The sequence below is a fragment of the Scyliorhinus torazame genome, chromosome 7 (genome assembly GCF_047496885.1).
Source record: "Scyliorhinus torazame isolate Kashiwa2021f chromosome 7, sScyTor2.1, whole genome shotgun sequence".
Taxonomy (NCBI): Eukaryota; Metazoa; Chordata; class Chondrichthyes; order Carcharhiniformes; family Scyliorhinidae; genus Scyliorhinus; species Scyliorhinus torazame.
Genome location: NC_092713.1, coordinates 197149771 through 197171935, shown reverse-complemented (window position 1 = coordinate 197171935; position 22165 = coordinate 197149771). Strand labels below are relative to the sequence as shown.

Genomic DNA, 22165 nt, shown 5'->3' with positions numbered 1-22165 from the left:
CTACCGGATGGCTCCATTCGGCGCCGCAATCGACGTGCCCTTAGTCTCGTTCCGCGCTCGCTACGTGACCCTCCATTGTCGCCTCGCCCTCCTGCTGACCCTGCCATGGACTATGCAGAGATTCCGGTCACACTGCATCCTCCTCAAGCTGACGCAGTCCAGCCCACTCCTCAGCCGGCGGCTCCCGACACACCCTTGAGGCAGTCAACCAGAATACGTCCCCCACCTCAGAGAGTTAATTTCTGAACTTTGTGGACTTATGGACTTTCTGATTTGTTCTGTCCTTCTGTTTAATCGTTTACGTGGTTTGTATAGTGTTCATCTTGTTATTCTTGTGACATACTGTTTTTCTGCACCAGGCACCTTCCCATGTAAATAGCTTAGTTCTCATGTACATAGTCCTGTAAATATTTCGCACACACGTAGTCAGGGACATTCTCACCATACACTATTTATTGCCACACAGGTACAATTTTTATAAAAGGGGGGCTGTCATAATATACACCAGTATATCATGGTGCAGACACACACTGATGGACACACAGTGGGACCAATCAACACACACAACACCGCAGCCAATCACCAGTTAGAACACACGCACTATAAAGACAGGGGGCATCAGAGTTCCCGCTCATTCGAGTTGCAGCTAGCTAGGACAGCTCTCACAGCCTGCAACACAGACATTCACCATGTGCTGAGTGCATTGACTGGTTAGGACAAGGCAAAGGTCTTTAGTTAAAGCTAGTATCGTATTAACCCACAGTCAGAGTGTGTTAAATAGTTAATGATTCAATAAAATAGTGTTGCACTATTTCAAGTGTTGGTGACCTGTATTTGTTCCACGGATCCAGAACACCCAACACATCAGGCAGAATGGATAGAAAGCAGCTGTTCTCCTTATTTGAATAGTCAATAACAAGGGGGCATAATTTTAAGGTGAAAAGCAGGAGGTTTAGAGATGATTCGAGGGAAAGCATTTCACCCAGAGGGTGGTGGGAATCTGGGATGCACTGCTTGGGAGGGTAGTGGAGGCAGGAAGCCTCACAATCTTTAAAAGGTACTTGGATAAGCACTTGAAATGTCATAACATTCAAGGCTATGGGCCAAGTGCTGGGAAGAGGGATTACTGTAGACTCGAGTCGTTTTTTGGTCAGTGAAGGCTTGATGGACCGAAGGGCCTCTTCTGTATTGTATTATTCTGATTGAAAAACTCAGTTTGCTAATGCGCTTCCCACCCTGGACCATTGAAACCCTTGTTCAGTTACATAACCAATGAGAGAATACCAAACTCTGAATGATTTGGAATAAGACTTGCAGCAGACTGGGGGATTGAGTAGGCAGAAAGAATAGGACATTTTCCAGGTTCAGGAGCCAGAGGTCGATTGCCCTGCCTGACCCTGCCAACCCAGAAGAAAAGACAGTAAACCTTGGGAAATGACTGGTATTGGTCTGAACTGGTTATGTATACTTTAAAACCAAATTCCAGTTCGGGCCAGTACCGGTCATTCCTAAAGGTTTGCTGGTTTCTCCTTCCGGGAAATGCAATTCAGACATTTGGCCGGAATTTCCCAGCCGTTCGGGATCTTCCGGTCCCACTGACAGTGAAGTCCCGCTGTGGCTTTCTCAGCAGAAGGGGGTGCATACATCGGGAAACCCTGTTGGCAGCGGCGTGACCTAGACAATCGCATTGCTGGCCAATGCGGGTCGCTTCCGACGCCGCTTGACACGCCGCAGCGGAGTGGAGAAAATCCCGCGTGGTTCAATTCTCTGACACTGTGTATCAACCAATATTTCTGAATAAGAGACTCCTGTTCTCCACCTTTCCTGATTCATTTCTCATGTCCTACACCTCTCACCCATTTCGCCATCAACTTTATTGTGTTGGCTTTAAACTGATAAAGGGGGCAGGAGGCATGATGGGGAGATTCAGGAAAGGGTAAGTTCAAAGGCTGTAAGGGAAATGTTAAGGCTTTATATACAGCTGCGGTAAAAGTAGGCAGAGTGATGCAGAGAGGAGTTATGGTGTCTGCTGGGGTGGTGAAAACAACTTTCAAAAGGGAATTGGATATAAACTTAGAAAGAAAGGTTTTGCAGTGCTATGAGGAAGAATGGTGTAGTGGGACAAATTAAGACAGCACTTTAACAAAAATCAGTACAGGTTCAATGGACTGGCTGGTATTCTTTTGTACTGTCTGATTCTATGATTCATATGATTATCCCAAAATAATCATTATAATGTAGGCTGTGGTCCCCTAGAAATCTTCCATCCAGTACATAATTTGCTTCTCAATGCCCACACAAAAAGGGCTACTTATGACTGTGACAGATCACGCTTCTGGTACATTACCAAAAAATAGTTATACGAGTTGGCACAATTAAAGACATTGAGAAACATTAATACAGGAATTTAAATAGCTGTGTGAAATTCGAAGTAATCATTATATCAAACGGGTAGGTCCTACTGAGTTTTTTGTTTCTTCTTCCCTACGACGCTACAAAATCTCTTCAAGATTAAAACAATCAGCATGGCAGCAATTAGGAATACAGACAGGAGCAAGGCAAGCACATCTACACAATAGTAAGTGTACCAGGGGAGACGATAAAATTCGGAACGTAAATGGGCTGCGCCTCTGTGGCGTGCAACATACTCAATCCAGAAAACAGCTCTCCTCATTGGAGACTCCAGTTGGTCTCTGTGGAGAGAAGACAGCTTCTGCATGTTAACCCGATAAGATGCGTTATTTATGACTTCATTGAGTGCCTGCAGTAGATCCAATGACTGCATGGTTGCAGCGTCAACTATTTTGGCCGCTCCTCGGACTTTAAGTCTAATTAAGTTGTCAAACTGGTCGTAAAACAGAGGGAGACCAACGACTGGCACCCCATGGTAGATGGCTTCATAAATTCCATTTGTCCCACCATGTGCTACGAAAGCTTGTGTCTTAGGATGTCCCAGCAGGTCATTCTGAGGGATCCATTTTGCTAGTAGTGTGTTATTCGCTATATTGGGAGGGATCTTTCCATTGTGTCTCCAGATTACTTTCTGAGGTACCTGAGCAAAGGCCTCCGCTATCTTCATTGTAATGTCCAGTGGCAAAGAGTTGACAAGGCTCCCTAGAGACATGACGATAATCCCATACTTCCCCGAGGTCTGTACAAACCTCTCAAGCCCCACAGGCAAAGGTTTTGGTGATTTACATTGGAAACCTCCAATATACACAATATTTGGCATGGTGGGCCTCGGGAATTCAAACACAAAATCTACTCTCATCAGCCACACATCTGCCTGGAGGAGAACCGTTTTGATATCTATGTCCGTGCCCAGGTATCGCCTGCAGGCTTCGTTGTAAATGGGGTGAATAAAAAATTCAGAAATGAATAGCTCAAGAAAATGTTGTAAAACATTTTGAACTCTTTGGAGAAAATTCATCTTGTCCGTCAAGTGTGATCCAAGTAGAGGGATGTAGGAAAGGGGCGATGGGGCAAAGAGGAAATGAGCCTCCCCCCTAGTAATCCATCGAACATTGTACACCAAAGGAGCTTTCAAATAATGGGCAAGCATTGAACCGATACCAAGAGCGGGATCCGTGAGTACTAAGTCAAAATTTGTTTCTTCAAGCTGTTTCAACAATTTCTCATCTTCAAAAATTCTAGTAATGAACGCTCCTGCCCAAAGGTGCCATTCACGCAGGAAGGAGATCATCTCATTCTGGACCAGAATAAAAGCCCATGGGGTAAGGCCATGTCTTAAGGTTGTCAGCAATTTATCAAGAAAATGTTGTATTCCACGTGAATCATCAAATTTGGTCGTTCCACCCTGCAATTGGACAGTGATTGATTGATAGAGATCAGGACTCTCTTTGATGTACCAAGCCTTTGAGGAATAAAGCGCAGTAATGTTGTGACCATGGTTTTTCAGTTCTTCAATAAGAATTTTCATGTTGATCCAATGGCTTCCATCAATAGGTACAACCAATATCTTAGCTCCATAGGTGACTGGGGAAGAGAGGCTGATGATGGCACCCAGAACACATGCAATCTGTAGTCTGTTCCTCAATTCACAATATCCCATTTCCATAGAAATGTTTGTAGGACCTGTCAGAGAATTTAACAGAAATATTAATGATCCAGCATTAAGTTGGCAAATGCCAAGTCTGATCTACTTTGTTCATTCACTCCAATCAGGTTCTGATCTATTTCTCGGGTCCTCTTCGCCATTTCCCTCCTTCTGAACCTATGACTCAGAACAGTAAAGCATCTAAAATCTCAACACTGCACCATAGTTCTCTCAGTATTTGATTGTGCAGGATCAGTTTTATTTCGCAATGGAGTACCTCAAATGTTTTGGATTGCTTTTTGACCTTTCCAAATTGATTGAAATGGCTATTTCCAAATTGATTGAATTGGAGTGGTTTCTGTTTGCTTTATAAGCAACAAGGGGACAGGCCGCACTAGATTTGTAGGGGACGATTCAGCGGTCTCGTCGCACACAACCCGGTGTTGGGACGATGCCATTGAATCTTGCGAGACTTCGATCTCGGCCTCACTGGACATGATCTAGATCTGCATAATGGCTCATTTCAAGATTGTTTGTGGGATTCTCCTGGCACCGGAACCTAATGGCCGTGCTTGGGAGACCTTGCCAGGGCACCGCTTAGTGCTGTTTTCCACAAACGTGGGCCAGTCGTAATGGCATCTGTAGAGGGGGGGGGTGCACCCAGGCCATTAGAGACCACGAATGGTCAGGGACAGGGCAGGATGGCACCATGCCACTTCCTCTGGCACCTGGACACTTTGTCACTGCCAACGTGGCACCCTGTAAATGGCACCCTGGCACTACTGAGGTGCCAGGGTGGCACTCCCAGGCTGGCAGGGGCACTGCCACGTTGGCAATGCCAGGGTGCCTGGGTGCCAGGTTGACACAATCACGCCCGTAGTAAGCGGCACTCCTGAATTAATGAATAATCTGATAGTATGAGAAATATCTCACCTGCATTGACCATAACATGGTGGAGTTTGACATTCAGTCTGAGAAGAGAGTATACAAGCTAAAAATTAAGTGTAAGTAAGTAAGGCTGACTTTGAAGCGTTACATTTAGACAAAACACATTCAATTGGCCTGAACTATTGACAGATAAACATACAGAAAAATAGTAGGAGGTATTCATAGAGATACCTACACAATAAAAGATCAACACATTCCAAAAGAAAGACTTAGATAGCACCTTTAACAATCTCAGGACATCAATGGTTTATACAAAATGCACCTTTGAAGTGTAGTCATTTTATAATATAGGAAAGAAGCAAAGCAAAAGAACAGGAGTTCCATTTGTACAATTAAGCCACCATATAAAGGCTTGATAAAGTTGAAGGAAGTGATTTACACAATGCCAAATTTCATCCTAATTACTGGGATATAAAGTGGGCTGCATGGTGGCACAATGGTTAGCACTGCTGCCTCACAACGCCAAGGATCCAGGTTCAATTCAGGCCTTGGGTGACTGTCTATGTGGAGTTTGCACGTTCTCCCCGTGTCTGTGTGGGTTTCCTCCAGATGCTCCGGCTTCCTCCCACAGTCCAAAGATGTGCAGGTTAGGTGGATTGGCCACGTCAAATTGCCCCTTCGTGTCCAACGGTGTATAGGTTAGGTGGGGTTATGGGGATAGAGCGGGGGAGTGGGCTTGGTAGGGTGTTCTTTTAGAAGGTCAGTGCAGATCTGATGGGCCAAATGGCCTCCTTTTGAACTATGGGAATTCTACGTTGAACTCTAACAAAAGTACACAGGAAATATCAAAAGCTATGAAAAAGCATATTAGAAAGAACTTATGAGTAAACAAAAGGCTAATAGTGTAAGTTTTTCTAATTATGTGAAGAGCAAGAGTGGCTAAGGGAGATGTGAGCCCATTCATGACAGACACTGGGTGATACTGTAATAGACAAAATAATAGCACATGGATTAAGGGAATACAGTGTATCCATTTTCAAAGTGGAGAATAAATACCTGTAACAAAAGGGAGGCTAATAATAAATCAAGGAAAGGAGCTGATTGAATTTAATACAAGTAAATTCAATTGCAGTGGAGAAAATAATGGGACTTCAGATAAATAAATCTCCAAGAGCAGATAGTTTGAATAAATGTTGCTCAGAATCATTCGAAGCTTATTTGATTTTGAAATTGCACTATCCACATTGGATCCAAGAAAGATCAATTGGTATTTTTTTCTTAAATACTGAGAAGCTAGGAACTGTGAGGAGCAAAGAGATTTGGGAATTCAGGTACATAGCCATTTCAATCAATTTGGAAAGGTCAAAAAGCAATCCAAAACATTTGAGGTACTTCATTGTGAAATGAAATGAATGCTCAGCATTTCAAAGGTACTCAGAGGATTTCAAACCTTTACACGTGTTGTGGGCTTTCTAGGAAGACTCTACTTCAAAAAACAGCAGTTTCAAAAGCATAGGGCTGAGGGAACAGATGTAAGGAAAGGGAAAGTGTTCCTGGCTTGATTCTTCACTGAACTGTCTGGTCTGCTCATCAGCTGCCAGGTTGAGCGGTTCAGAGAGACAAGGTCACTTCAGAATTTAAACAGGTCAGACCAGGATGGAGAATTCAAACAGAGGGCTGCCTGAGATCACCATGCCAAGAGTGATCTTCAGGTTGCCCAGGGCTGGAAGGGGCTGTTCAGGCATGGGACCCCCATCCCAGGGGAGGGTCATGGGCTCAACCCATTACACATAGCCCAAGCCCATACAACCCCCAGGACCCTTGGGGGACTATTATTATGCAGCCTGGCAGCAGCAGAGGTGGACATGAGCAATGGGCTGACTCCTTTCACCCATTGCACCAGGACTGCACTTGTCAATACTTATACCCAAAGCCTGCCCGGTGGAGTTCCTGCTGTGAGAGTCAGAGCATAATGGCGGGGGGTGGAGTGAGGATAGATTTGAGCTTCCAGGCCATTAATTACTATCAAATCAATGCAAATCAACTTTTTCCATGTTCTTGCTGGAGGGAAGCCCTCTATGGCCAGGAGGGCAGGAGCAGCACTTGTGGACGAGTCTGCCGCCCAGCGCCAATCCCAATCTTAGCGGCGGAGTACGGAGAATCCCGCCCAGAATCTTAGAATTAAAGTACAATTCAGGAATTAAATCGAGAAGCATTTTTCACAAAAGAAGATAGCAGGAATCTGGAATTCTCTCTCCCAAAAGGTGATGGATATTGTGAGACAATCAAAGCAGTAATATTTTTATTTTAGTTTGGTATATGTATTAAAGGAGATGGAATTAAAGACTGTTAAATGGAGTCAAAGTGGAGACAGCTTGATCTTGATTTCGGACAAAGCTCGGCACAACATCGAGGGCCGAAGGGCCTGTTCTGTGCTGTACTGTTCTATGTTCTATGCTGTTCCTATGCTCAAGCGGTTCCAGCATGGAGTGCAAGCTTAGTTTACCCACACCCAATTTCTCTCTACCGTTCACCTGTGGGCTACAGTCTGACATTTTCTCACCTGGGATTCAATGCACCTACTGGCTCTGACTATAAGCATTTATATTCTTCCATTTTACATACCAATTGATGGAATTTATGCCACAATTGCTGATCTCTACCTCATCTGATAATCTCTCTCCTCTATCACAGCCATTGAGTTATTGGGCTTTGCAGTCACTGAACCCTGATCTTACCTGATGTAGAAATCCATAACACACTCTCACCATTCCCTGCTGCAACTCATTGCCTCGAAACAGCTCAGCAAATCACAATTTCACCACTCCCCAAATCACCAATCTGTCACTGGGGATCAACCTTCCCCAATCATACTCCCCCAGTTGACTCACCCCGTATACAATTTGTCAGTCAACAAGCTTCCAGTCACCAATCCTCTCATCATAATTCATGCAGTTATCATTTCCTCAGGCGCTACCCCTAGTCCATAATATCCTTCGTAACCACTACCCCAACACTACTCTCTTGTACCGCTCCTCTGTCGTCCATCCCCATTACCGCTGGCCATCACCCCTCTGCAACTCTCCCCATCACCCCTTCCCATCACCCGCGCCATCATCTGTTCCCGTCACACTTCCCTCCCCGCCATCCCTCCCCCACAATCCCTCCTCATCACCTCTCCCTCATCACCCTCACCATCATCTGTCCCGATACCCGTCCTCCATCAGCCCTCCAAATCACCTCTCCCCATCACCCTTCCTATTACCCCTCCTCATCACTCTCCCCATCACCTTTCCCCACATCCCAATCATCCTTCCCTCATCACCCTTCCCACCACCCATTCCCACCACCCCTCCCCACCAACCCCCCCCCCCCCCTCCCCCACCCCTCCCCGTCACCCTTGGCATCATCTGTCCCCTGTCACCCTTCCCTCATCACCCTCCTCAGCACCCCTCCCAATCACTCCTCCCCCACCACCCCGTCCCCATCACCCCTCCCCCACCATTTCACCCCATCACCTTTCCCCCACCACCCCTCCCCTCCCCCCTCCCCCACCATCCCTCCACACCAACCCTTCCAATCATCTCTCCCCAATCACCCTCCCCAATCACCCCTCCCCATCATCCTACCCATCACCCTCCTCAATCATCCCTCTGTCTCCATCATCCCTTCCCCATCACCCTCCCCAACACCCCTCACCATCTCTCCTCCCAGTCACTCCTCCTCACAACCCCTGCCGCACCATCCCTCCCTCATCACCCCACATCCAGCATCCTCCTCCATCACCCCTCCCTCCTCATAAGAACAATTGACTCTGGTTTCTTACCTCAGATAGCAGTGCAGCGGATACAACTCCTCTCAGACTGTATGCGATCTGTTTGTTTTAGCTTGTTTCACTCAAGGATTTGTAATTATCTACAACTGCTTTTGAAACACAGCAAGGTACTTATTAAACATTAACCAAATACAAGCTTGAAGCAGCCAAACAACAAAGCAGATGTAATCAGTCTGAAGGAGCCTTGCTCTCTAATTTGGACAGTCGTTTCAATAATTACACTGGTCATTTAATAACCTTGGAAAAACAAGGGCGACTTCATAATACACATGTTGTTACTTGTGTGCCAACCATGCTGCAATCTGTGCTGAGGAAGAGATACTCTGTGGGTTGTGACTCACCACAACCTGCTCCCTTGTTAACCTTACAAGAACAGCTTCCCTCAGAATTTCAAGAAATTGCTGCATTTAAAAGTTATCCCTCTTGCTTTCTTTATCTTTCTTCCTCGTTTTTCTTTCTTAATCCAATCTCCCCGTCTTTTTTATGTTCTCTTTCTGTCTCTGATTGGACTCTAATTCACCCGGGTGGGATTTTCCGTGCAGCCGCGCTGTAAAGTTGTTTTCCAGCTGCCCACCATTGGTCAGTGGCGGGGTCTTCCAGCACCACCGATGTCGACGGCCTTTTGCATTGTTCCCCGGCCGTGCTGTTGGGGAACCTCGTGACGTGGGGGTTGTCATCAGCAGGACTGGAAGATGCCGCTGGTGAGACCGGCCAGAGAATTCAACCCTGTGTCTTTTGCTGTCGATCTCTATTTCTTTGTCGATCTTTAAATGTCATTAGTTAATGCGGCGGTCTGTCTGTCCCGTCACTCACCAAGGCCACAGGAGCTCCAGTGCCCACACCTTGTCGTTGTCCACCCACATTTCCTGTGCCTTGTGGTAGAAACATTTTTCAAGTCGAAGGGTGAGGGAGATAGTCTAATTAACAAGGGAACGTTGAGAAATTCTCAGTATTCCACAGAATTTGGATCACTGACTGCAGGCATGGATAGATTAAATAAACTAGATGTCAAGACATGCTTTGCCTCAGTACTTCTTACAGAGAGTGCCATGTGGGCAGTGCTAAGCTGGTGCTCAGTATGTCCAGTTGTCCTCATGTGTGAACTGGTACTGACCCAGGATGAGCATGATCAGCAGTAGTATTTTGGGGAGGTGGGGGGGGGGGGGGGGTTGTGGTTTGACAGTGGTGAAGAGATAGTTCACTCTTGCTGCACACCTCCCTTGGTAATTTTGCCCACACCCAGGTGACTCCAAAGATGGAGCATGGTCTCCTGGTCAGTAGATATCTCTCAACCAACAGCACTAAAACAGATTGTCTGCTCATTTTATCATTGTGGAGACCTTGCTGTCTATAAATTCCCTGCCCCATTTCCGACACGAAAGTGACTGCACATCAAAAAGTACTTCATTGGCTGTTAAGTGAGGTTGTGAGCATCGCTGAATAAAATTCGTTTTTTCTTCAGTAGATGGTGCGCAGCAAGATGAGAATAAAGACTTTTTAAAACATTAAACACGTGTTTAAAGGAATGAAGTGACTTACCAAACCAGACGAATAAGTCCACGGTTTGGGAAGCTGTGGCCCACAGATAGCTGGGGCTTGTGGTGTGTTGAGTTCTGTGGGTTCCTTATGGAGGCAGCTGTGTGTCGATATATATTTATATTATAGACCGAGGCACCTCCCTGTCATAGGGACATGAAGGCAGTCGCGGCTGGGAAGCTTTTGAAACTCAGGGTGAGATTTTGAGCCCTTGATTCCTGTCATGGAGAACGACAACACGGGCAGAAGATTGGGTGGGGTGGGGGGGAGTATAGCCCACGGGGGAGAAGGACATGCCTGGCCAGTGCTCTGGACTGCCCCCTGGCACTTCCACTAGTGCAGCTGGCAGTGCCAGTTGGCATTGCCAACCTGACAGTGCCAATGTGTGCCAGGGGACAGTGCTGGGGAAGGCCCTCGTGGGAGTCCCATCGGGAGGGGGTGTTTCCATTAATGGTGGTGGAAGCAGGGGAGCCCCAGATGATTGTCCTGTGGGGGTGGGGAGGAGATCACGATGATTTGGGGGGGGGGGGGAGTGTACTTTTAAAGATGGCACCCTGATCTATGTGGAGCCAGTTGCCCGCTCTATCAAGCCTCGCCCTGCCAGATGATGGCTTAAACCCCACCCACTCATTTTTTTTTCTTTGAACAGATTCAAGATGTGGAGAGAAAATCAGTCTGTGCAACTGGCCAGTTACATGCCAGTTTTCAGTCTGAACCTGAGACTTTGCCAAATTCTAGTAAGAGTCCACCCTTAATCTCATAACTAATGTGCAGAAGATAAAATACTTTTCAACCTGCTATCATTCCAGCTCAGATGGATGCAAAGCTGCAAGTTCATTCTCAGTCTGGTCCAATTTTTAAAATCCTCATCCTTGTTTTCAAATCCCTCCATGGCCTCAAACCCTCTTTGCAACCCCCCCCCCCCCCCCCCTTCCTTGTCTCTGTAATATGCTCAAGCCCTCTAGCTCTGGAAGTCTCTGCATGCCTCCAATTCTGGCTTCTCGAGCATCGCCGATTATGATTGCTGTTCTATTGGAGATGCAAGGGGTCAGAATTGGTGAAACACAGTTGTAGAACGGGAGAAAATAGATCGTAATATTTGTATGAAATCCAGGAGAGCACTCCCGCTAACTTTGTTTTTTAAAAAATCATTAAAAAGTATCCTTTTTTTGGAGAGGTCGCCAGCTGTCCCTTTCAGTGATGTCTCTCAATGCTTCGAGATTTATTGACTTGCACGCATTATTGCTCTTTGAAAGTTACACTCAAAGTCCTGCAACAGATATTGGCCCTTAAATTGCATATTTAAACAATTCTCCCACTTGGTTTAGATGGGTGTGTCAGACGCCCATTTAAAAATGGATTAGATGGAAAATGGAAGTAGGAAGTCCCACCCAAACCTCAGCTACTGGTTGCCTATTTTTCAAACAGTTAATGAGCGAGCTGCAGTTAATAACAGACTTCCTTCATATAGTCTATTTTTCCATCTCCTTTTCTCGACTCATTGACTTGTCTTTACTTTTTCCCCTTTTTTCATCAGTTTTAACACGCCAATGTGCCTTCTTCTTCAATTTCTTCATTTCTAAACTCTTTAATTATTCATGCAATCTTGAGTCTAGAAGTAATCTTTTAATTGGATGTATTTACTTTACAACTTTGCAATCTTCTTTTCAAAGATCTACATTCCTGTCTCCCAATTTATTTTACCACCTGGTCTCAGCTAGCCCACTTCCTATACTCCTTAAATTACCCCCCCCCCTCCTTCCAATTTGCTGTCTTTGTCTCTTGTTACCACCAGGTTTGGAAGGGTGAATTGACTTCCGGTGCCAGCCATGGAGTGAGTGGTCGCACATTTGGCAGTTCCTGCTCGAGGTGTTTTTTTTGGTCTTCTTCCCCGGTTGCCAGGTGAATGTTTTGGAGAAAATAGGCGCAGAGATGGTGGAGGAAAGTTATATTCCACTGGTGAGGTCGGTGGATAGATCCACGGACCAGAAGTGGGTCTAGAAGGAAGGAGCAGCAAGAGCAAGAAACTCTTTGTGTAACTCAGGGAAAGATGGCAGAGAGTCAGGGTTCAGCCCTATCAGCCCAATGGTCGACGGAGCATTTGGTAGACTTGTTGAATGTAAAGATTAGCCTACAGAGGAGGGAGGCTCAGGAGCACCTGGCAATGGTGGTCGACCCACTGAAAGTGGGTATCAACCGTGTGGAGCTGAGGCTAGAGACCCAGAGCCAGGCGATCCAGAAGGTGGAGAAGGCCGTGGGGGAGCACGAGGAGCAGCTTACCTTGTTGGCAGCTGAAATTGGGATGTTGAGGGAAACCCAGAAGTGGCTCAAGGAGAAAGTGGAGGATCACCAGAACCGCTCCCGGAGGCAGAATCTGAGAATAGTGGGAAGGCCAGAGGGCATCGAGGGAGCAGACACAGGCTTTTATGTGGCCAAGATATTGGAGAAGCTAATGGGGGATGGGTCCTTCGACCGGCCCCTGGAGGTCGATCGGGCGCATAGGGTGCTAATGAGGAAACCGCAGGTGAACGAGCCACCGAGGGTGATGGTGGTGACATTACACCGGTTTTTGGATAAAGAGAAGAACTTGCGGTGGGCCAGGCAGACAAGGAGATGTACCTGGGAAGGTAACGAGCTCTGGGTATATCAGGACCTGGACGCGGAACTGGCAAAGTGGAAAACTGGATTCGATCAGGTCAAGGCTGCCTTCTTTAAGAAGAGGGCGAAGTTCGGGATACTGTACCCAGCCTGCCTTTGGGTGACCCACAACAGCTGCGAGTATTATTTTGGAACACCGGAGGAGGTAATGGAGGTTTTGAGAGACAATGAACTGGCAGGAGAGGGAGAACAGTGAACTTTGGAGGAAATGTGCGGCGGTGTTGGTTCTCCCTGCCCCTCTTTGTTGTATTGCTTTGTGTTCTTTTTTGGGTGATGGCCAGGAGAGAACCACTTTTTTCTCAGGGGCTGTGTAGCTTTTTCATGGAGTTCTTTGGTGGGAACCCAGAGAATCGTGGAGGGTGAGTGCACCTTTTTTTTTCTTTTCCATATTATTATTTGCACTATTAAACCGTGCGAGCTGGGGGCGAAGGGGAATCATTGGGGGGGGGTAGGATTCTTGGTGCCATGGGAGGGGGCTGCTAGTCTAGCTGGGAGAGCTAGTTCATGGGGGCGGAATGGGGGTGAACAGATGGTTAGAGCTTTAGAGGGGAACGGGATTGTTGTGTTGTTTAGGGGAGGGGGACTGCTGACAGGGGTGGGGCTGTTGATGTTCAATAAGGAGGGAGTTGTTGACTGTTGACATCCGAGGGTGGGCCTGGCGGGTTGCGGGACGCTAGCTGGGGGCTGGCCCAAAAAGGGGTATGGTTGATCAGCAAGGGAGGGGGTGGGGTACCCCGACCAGGCTTGTCACATGGAACGTGAGGGGCCTGAATGGGCCGGTCAAACGGTCGCGCATGTTCACATACCTGAGGAGCTTGAAGGCAGGGGCGAAATTCTCCGTTATCGGCGCAAAGTCCGCCGATCGGCGCAAAAAACGGCGCAAATCCGACTTGCGTCACGTCGGAAAAATGGGTCGAAAGTCTCCGGCCCGAAATGGGCTAGCAGCGACGTAACGGGATCCGCGCTTGCGCACGTGGTTCACGCCGTGCAGCATCATACGCGCCGTACGGCGTGACGGCTCATAAGGCCGCGGTGCTCCCCCCCACCCGACTGGAACACCCGACTGGATGGCTGGCCGCCGCTCAGCCCCGAGGTTCGAGTCACGGGATGTGGAGGCGCTCCTGGACGCGGTGGAGCAGAGGAGGGACGCCCTGTATCCCGGGCACGGCCGCAGAGTTGCCCCACGCCACAGTCGGCGTCTGTGGAGGGAAGTGGCAGAGGCCGTCACCGCTGCGGCCCTGACACCACGGACAGGCACCCAGTGCCACAAGAAGGTGAACGACCTCGTCAGAGCAGGCAGGGTGAGCCTCCCCATATCCCCCCTCCCCCATATCCCCCATATCCCCCCTCCCCCATATCCCCCATATCCCCACTCCCCCATATCTCCCTCCCCTATATCCCCCATATCCCCCCTCCCCATATCCCCCCTCCCCCATATCCCCCCTCCCCCATATCCCCCCTCCCCCATATCCCCCATATCCCCCCTCCTCCCTATCCCCCCTCCCCATATCCCCCCTCCCCCATATCCCCCCTCCCCATATCTCCCCTCCCCCATATCCCCCATATCCCCTCCCCATATCCCCCTCCCCATATCCCCCCTCCCCCATATCCCCCCTCCCCATATCCCCCCTCCCCCATATCCCCCTCCCCATATCCCCCGCCCCCATATCCCCCCTCCCCCATATCCCCCCTCCCCCATATCCCCCTCCCCATATCCCCCCTCCCCATATCCCCCCTCCCCCATATACCCCCTCCCCCATATCCCCCCTCCCCATATCCCCCATATCCCCCCTCCCCCATATCCCCCTCCCCCATATCCCCCCTCCCCCATATCCCCAAGTGAATCCAGCCCTAACCTTAACCTCTGCAATGCACGCGCAACCGATGGCGTGCATTCATATACCTGCCTAACAGTGTTGCCTTTTACCCCTGCCACCCCCCCCCCCCCCCCCACAGGAGAAGCGCGCACACAACAATAGGGAGCATGTGAGGACTGGAGGAAGCCCCGCTGATGAGAGGCCACTGACCGTACACGAGGAAAGGGCACTGGAACTGGCTGGCTGGAGGACCTGACGACCGGGAGGTTGCTGATGCAGAGGTCGGGGGCGTACTAGCACGTGAGCCACCGACAGCCCGTCCCCATATCCCCCCTCCCCTATATCCCCCTCCCCATATCACCTGATCACTGCCTGCGTGTCTAACCATGCATGCTTCATTGTGTATCGCAGGACCAAACGTCCAGGCACCCATCCCCGCAGATGCAGACCGCCCGCAGGATGCCCCTCGGAGGCCACGGGAGACGGAGAGACCCGGACCCTCCAGCATGCGACGCCCGCAGGATGCCCCTCGGAGGCCACGGGAGACGGAGAGACCCGGACCCTCCAGCATGCGACGCCCGCAGGATGCCCCTCGGAGGCCACGGGAGACAGAAAGACCCGGACCCTCCAGCATGCGACGCCCGCAGGATGCCCCTCGGAGGCCACGGGAGACAGAGAGACCCGGACCCTCCAGCATGCGACGCCCGCAGGATGCCCCTCGGAGACCACGGGAGACGGAGAGACCCGCACCCACCAGCATGCGACGCCCGCAGGATGCCCCTCGCACACCACGGGAGACGGAGAGACCTGGAACAACAGGGAGACGACACCCCCGTCACGTGCGGGAGCGACCACCCAGCGACGAGGGGGGCAGCCACAGGCCCCCGTCACATCCGAACCAGGACACCACTACCCAGGACACTACTACCCAGGACACCACTACCCAGGACACCACTACCCAGGACACCACTACCCGGGACAGCACTGCCCAGGACACCCCTACCCGGGACAGCACTGCCCAGGACACCCCTACCCGGGACAGCACTACCCAGGAAGACGAAATACCGGATAGTGACTCAGAGTGGATGGGTGGAGACGAACCCCCACCCCAAAGTGCCATGGACTCAGAGTGGGACGAAGAGCACGACACAACGCCACTGCTGTCACCAACACCCTCCACCATCGCAGAAACACTCACCTCGGTTGGGCACTTTAGTGATGAGGCGTCTGGTACACTCACTGATGCGCACAACACAGCCGTCCCGGTACAGCAGGTGGAGGTAGGAGCTGCAGAGGGGCCGGGCGGTCGGAGGGCAGCCCAGCCCAAGCGACCATCTGCCGCCCAGATGGATCCCGGGTTCCTGGAGTTACTACACCCACACATAGATCCGATGCAACCATCGACCCAGAGACGAGCGAAGAGGGTGACGGCCGGCTTGCGGCGGCTGCAGTCGCAGGTGGAGGAGTCCACCCGCGTCCAGGAGCTGGAAGTGGTGCCGGTGATACGTGCCACCCAGGCCGACACCGCACGGGTGGCGTCCGCGGTGGAGGCAATGGATGCGACGGTGTCAGACATGGGGAACGGTTTACGAGGCCTGGGGCTTTCCGTGCAGGCGGAGTCTGTGGCCCAGGACATGGCTGCCCTCTCACAGGAGGCCATGAGCCAGTGCCAGCGCCAGATGGCAGAGGCGCTCAACACCATAGCCCAGTCTCAGCAGGCCATAGCCCAGTCTCAGCAGGCCATGGCCCAGTCTCTGCAGGCCATGACCCAGTCTCTGCAGGCCATCGCTGAGGGCATCGGTGCCAGTGGCCATGTGCGAGCCGTCGTTGCACTGTCACAGACAGGGTTTGCCAACCCCCTGGGCTCCATGGCTGCAAACCTGCAGACCCCTGTCGATACCAGCACGGGCCTCCAGGACTGGCAGCGCCAGATGTCGTGGGGGCGTCGGATGGCCAGTCCGTTCGCATCCCCCACCCATGTAGAGGCCTGGGGGCCATCGGGCACCCCGAGGGAGGAGGAGGTGGTGTGGTCCGAACCGGCTCCCCCTGTAGGGGAGGTCCCGGAACACCGCGACACCTCGGACTCCCCCCCTCTTCCGTCCCAGGTGCATCGGGTGGGCAACAGGCAGGACAGGCTGGCAGCTCGCCATCCCAGTCGTCCGGGCCGCAGCCTGGCCCATCTAGGCCAGGACACCCCAGGAAACGGCCGCCAAAGGGATCCCATGTCAGAGGGCAGGAATCACAGGAGTCCACCTCATGTTCTGCTGTACCATCTGGGGAACCACGTAGATGTAGTCAAAGGGCCCGTAAGGCCAAACAATTAGACACTGAGTAAGTTGGCACGGGTGCAGGGCACAGATGAGTTTTAGGGGCTAGGGCACGTGCATGAACTCCTTTGGTTATTACAGTCAATGTTACACCTACAGAAGCTGCCTTTGTGCTCTGTCCAAAGCGTGCGGGGGTGTCATGTACGTTGAGCGCAAGTGTGTGTGTGAGGGGTGGTCTTACCTCAGCCCCAGGTGAGTCTGCCCCCTTCCCCCTGGGCCGACATCAACATCCCCCCGGGCAGAGGATGGGACCGTGCGCTGCAGTGTCACAGCTGCATGCAGGGATGGTCCGGGTGGATGGTGGTACTGTGGCCATGGGTCAGACATAGTCCAACGATGTGGAGCTAGGAGCTCACCGCAGGGCGGGTTGTCATCATCCTCCATGGCCTGCAATAGACACGCGTCCACCCGCAACTGTGTGAGCCCGGCCCGTTGTGCCGCAGGTGGATCGGCAATGGGGGGGGGGGGTGGTGTGCATGCGGGTGGGGTGGGGGGGTTGCTGAGGGGGGTGAGGGTCCTGGGTGGGTGGATGGGTGGGGGGTGTGGGTGGTCGGCTGTTGCCATGGTGTGCGGTCTGTGGCCATACTACCCGATTCCCACGCCCATCTAGTCAGTGAAGCGGGCGGCTATCAGTCTGTCCCGTGCCCGCTGGGCCAGCCGGTAACGATGGACAGCCACCCGCCTGTGTCTACCCCGTCTGCCCTGACCATTACCCCCATCCCCCTCATCTGGGGAGGACTGCTGCTCCTCCACTCCGCCCTCCTCTGCCTGCGGCACATCGCCCCTCTGCTGGGCTATGTTGTGCAGGACGCAGCACACCACAATGATGCGGCCGACCCTATCTGACCGATACTGGAGGGCGCCCCCAGAGAGGTCCAGGCACATGAAACGCATCTTCAGCACGCCAAAGCACCTCTCTATCACTCCCCTTGTCGCTACATGGGCATCATTGTAGCGGTTCTCCACCTCATTGCGTGGCCTCCGTATAGGCGTCATCAGCCACGATTGCAATGGGTAGCCCCTGTCGCCCAGCAACCAGCCCCTCAGCCGGGGATGGCGTCCCTCGTACATGGATGTCCGCGACAACACGTATGAGTCGTGTACACTGCCTGGGTAACGGGCGCAGACGTGCAGGATCATCATGCGGTGGTCGCAGACCACCTGTATGTTCATCGAATAGGTCCCCTTCCTATTGGTGAACACGGCCCTGTTATCTGCAGGTGGCCGCACGGCGACGTGCATCCCATCGATCGCGCCCTGGACCATGGGGAACCACGGCAGAGAAGCCCACGGCCCGGGCATCTTGGCTGGCCCGGTCCACGGGGAAGCGGATGTAGCGGTGCGCCATGGCATAAAGGGCACCTGTCACTGCCCGGATGCACCGATGCACCGATGTCTGCGATATGCCGGACAGGTCCCCACTCGGTGCCTGGAATGACCCCGTTGCATAAAAGTTCAGGGCCACCGTACCCTTGACGGACGGGGAGAGGGTGTCCCCCGCCAGTGCCACGCGGTGACAGGTGTGCCAGCAGGTGGCAGATGTGTGCCACGGTTTCCCGCCTCATCCGGAGTCTCCTCCTGCATTCCCGGTCCGTGAGGTCCTGGTATGACTGCCGGGGCCGGTACACACGGGGCGCCCTCGGGTGCCTCCGTTGCCGTGGGGCCGCGACGTCCTCCTCCCCCTCCTCGTCCTGTCGGTCAGGTGTCCCTCCAGCCTGGGCGGCTGCCGCCTGTCCCTCTGCGGCAGCATGCGCCGCCTCTCTGGCACGCTCCTCCTCCTCCTCCTCCTGGGCAACATAGACATTAGCGGCTGCAGCCACGGCGGCCAACATCGCTGGATGATCGGAAAACATGACGGCCTGGTGGGGGGGAGGGGAACGACGACATGTCATTATTGCCCATACCCCTTCCTCCCCCCAGCCAGGTGGCATGGGCCACATGGGTCCAACTGTTGGAGGCTGGCACCTGGCCAGGTGGACCAACTCACTTGCCCTCGCATCCCCCTCCCCGGCACGGAACCCCCATCCCCCTCCCTGGCACGGACCCCCCCAACCTCCTCCCCGGCACGGACCCCCCCCAACCTCCTCCCCGGCACGGACCCCAACCTCCTCTCCGGCACGGACCCCCCATCCCCCTCCCCGGCACGGACCCCAACCTCCTCCCCGGCACAGACCCCCCATCCCCCTCCCCGGCACGGACCCCCCCCAACCTCCTCCCCGGCACGGACCCCCCCAACCTCCTCCCCGGCACGCACCCCAACCTCCTCCCCGGCACGGACCTCCCATTCCCCTCCCCGGCACGGACCCCCCCCAACCTCCTCCCCGGCACGGACCCCAACCTCCTCCCGGCACGGACCCCCCATTCCCCTCCCCGGCACGGACCCCCCCAACCTCCTCCTCGGCACGGACCCCCCCAACCTCCTCCCCGGCACGGACCCCAACCTCCTGCCCGGCACGGACCCCAACCACCTCCCCGGCACGGACCCCAACCTCCTCCCCGGCACGGACACCAATCCCCCCTCCCCGGCACGGACCCCCCAAACCTCCTCCCCGGCACGGTCCCCCCCAACCTCCTCCCTGGCACGGACCCCTCCAACCTCCTCCCCGGCACGGACCCCCCATCTCCCTCCCCGGCACGGACCCCAACCTCCTCCCCGGCACGGACCCCCCATCCCCCTCCCCGGCACGGACCCCCCCAACCTCCTCCCCGGTACGGACCCCCCATTCCCCTCCCCTGCACGGACCCCCCCCCAACCTCCTCCCCGGCACGGACACCCCCAACCTCCTCCCCGGCACAGACCCCAACCTCCTCCCCGGCACGGACCCCAACCTCCTCCCCGGCACGGACCCCCCATCCCCCTCCCCGGCACGGACCCCCCCCAACCTCCTCCCCGGCACGGACCCCCCCAACCTCCTCCCCGGCACGGACCCCCCCAACCTCCTCCCCGGCATGGACCCCAACCTCCTCCCCGGCACGGACCCCCCATCCCCCTCCCCGGCACGGACCCCGCCCAACCTCCTCCCCGGCACGGACCCCCCCAACCTCCTCCCCGGCACAGACCCCCCCAAACTCCTCCCCGGCACGGACCCCCCCAACCTCCTCCCCGGCACGGACCCCCCTCCCGGCACTCCCCGGAGCCCAGCCCACTCTAACCACCCCCCCCGCCGCACACACACACACAACCCGAGACACACCTCTCCTCACACATTCAGACTGCGGCCACGCCATTGCCTGCCCAGAGCCAACCCCCCAGGCCGTCACTCACCTCCACGCTGGTCGGCGTGAACCTGGAGCACAGGGTCACGCCGATGAAAAGGAGGTTTGATTTACGTCGACGTGAACGGTCATCACGTCGACGGGACTTCGGCCCATCTGGAAGGGAGAATATCGGCAGGCCTTAAATCGGCTGCCTTGCGCAGACCAATGCCATTCTCCGACGGCAGCGGCGCCATTAACGCCCCGCCGACTTTTCTCCCTTCGGAGACTTCGGCAACCGGTGGGGGCGGGATTCACGGCGGCCAACGGCCATTCTCCGACCCTCTGGGGGGTCGGAGAATGACGCCCCAGATGTGGCATTTCTTTTTTTAAAACATTTTTATTCTCCTTTTTCACCTTTTCTCCCGAATTTACACCCACCAACAATAAACAATAACCAGCAACAGATATGTCAATCCCCATAACAATAACAATGCTCCCATCCTCCCACCAACCCCCAAACATCATCCCGCATGTTTACATAAACAAATTACAAAAAGGGATCAGGGTTTACCCATAGTTACCCTTAATATACACAGCCCCCCTCCCCCCCAACCCTCCCACCCATCCCTCCCGAACTAATGTTCGATGTTATCCAGTTCTTGAAAGTGCATAATAAATAGTGCCCATGACTTGTAGAACTCCACCGAGCTTCCCCTCAGTTCGAACTTAACCTTCTCAAGGGTCAAGTATTCTAACAGGTCCCCCTGCCACGTCAGGCCACAGGGTGGAGAGGCTGCTATTCATCCCAGCAGGATCCGCCTTCGGGCGATCAACGAGGCGAAGGCTATATCTGCCATTTGTGGCATTTCTACAGGAAACGCATTTGAAGATTGGGGATCAGCCTAGGCTGATGAAGGGGTGAATAGGACAGGTTTTTCACTCAAGATTGGATATGAAGATGCGGGGAGTGCTGATAAATAAGCGGGTAGCGTTTGAGGTTGGAACTATAATAGCAGATCCGGGGGAAAGGTCCGTGATGGTGAGTCGGAAATTAGAGGGTCTGCCAGTGGTCTTGGTGAACGTGTATGCCCCAAATTGGGACAATGTAGAATTCATGAGGCTGGTGTTGGGGAAGATCCCGGACCTGGAATCGCGCCAGTTGATTAAAGGGGTGGATGGTGGGGGGAATTTAATACAGTTATAGAGCCTGATTGGAATGGTTGAGTCCGCAATCAGGGAGGGGGTCGGCAGTGGCGAAGGAGTTAAAGGGGTTCATGGAGCGTATGGGGGGGGGGGGGGTGGACCTGTGGAGGATTGGGAGGCCGAGAGCGAAGGAATTTTTGTACTTCTCCCATGTGCACAGGCTGTACCCGCAGATCGATAACTTCATTCTAGATAAGGCTCTTCAGGCTGGGGTCGTCGACCCGGGGTATTCGGCGATTGTGGTCTCTGACCACGCATTGCACTGGGTGGACTTGTAAGTGGACCGGGAGAGGGCCAGCACCTGCATTGGAGATGAGACGTGAGGTTATTAGCAGACAAGGAGGTGTGCGAGCGGTTGAGGGCTGCCATTCTGGGGTATGTGGAGTTGAATGACACGGGTGAGATTTCGGCTGCCATGCTATGGGAGGCGCCTATGGGACGGAGTGGGCAAAGATGGTTAGGCTGGTGGAGGAGATCTTGCGGGTAGATAGGAGGTACTTGAAGGCCCCAGAGGCAGTGTTGTTGAAGGAGCGGCAGAAGCTCCAAATGGAGTTCGGGTTGGTGTCTACGGGGCAGTTATGGAGGGCCAGGGGGGATGTGTGTGAATATGGGGAGAAGGCGAGTAGGATGCTAGCCCACCAACTTA

At 53.1% G+C, this 22165-nt stretch overlaps 1 pseudogene; it reads right to left on the bottom strand.

Annotated features, from left to right (window-relative positions):
- Window positions 1–248: 248 nt before the first annotated feature.
- Window positions 249–9623, bottom strand: LOC140426774 (UDP-glucuronosyltransferase 2A1 pseudogene; annotated as a pseudogene).
- Window positions 9624–22165: the final 12542 nt, after the last annotated feature.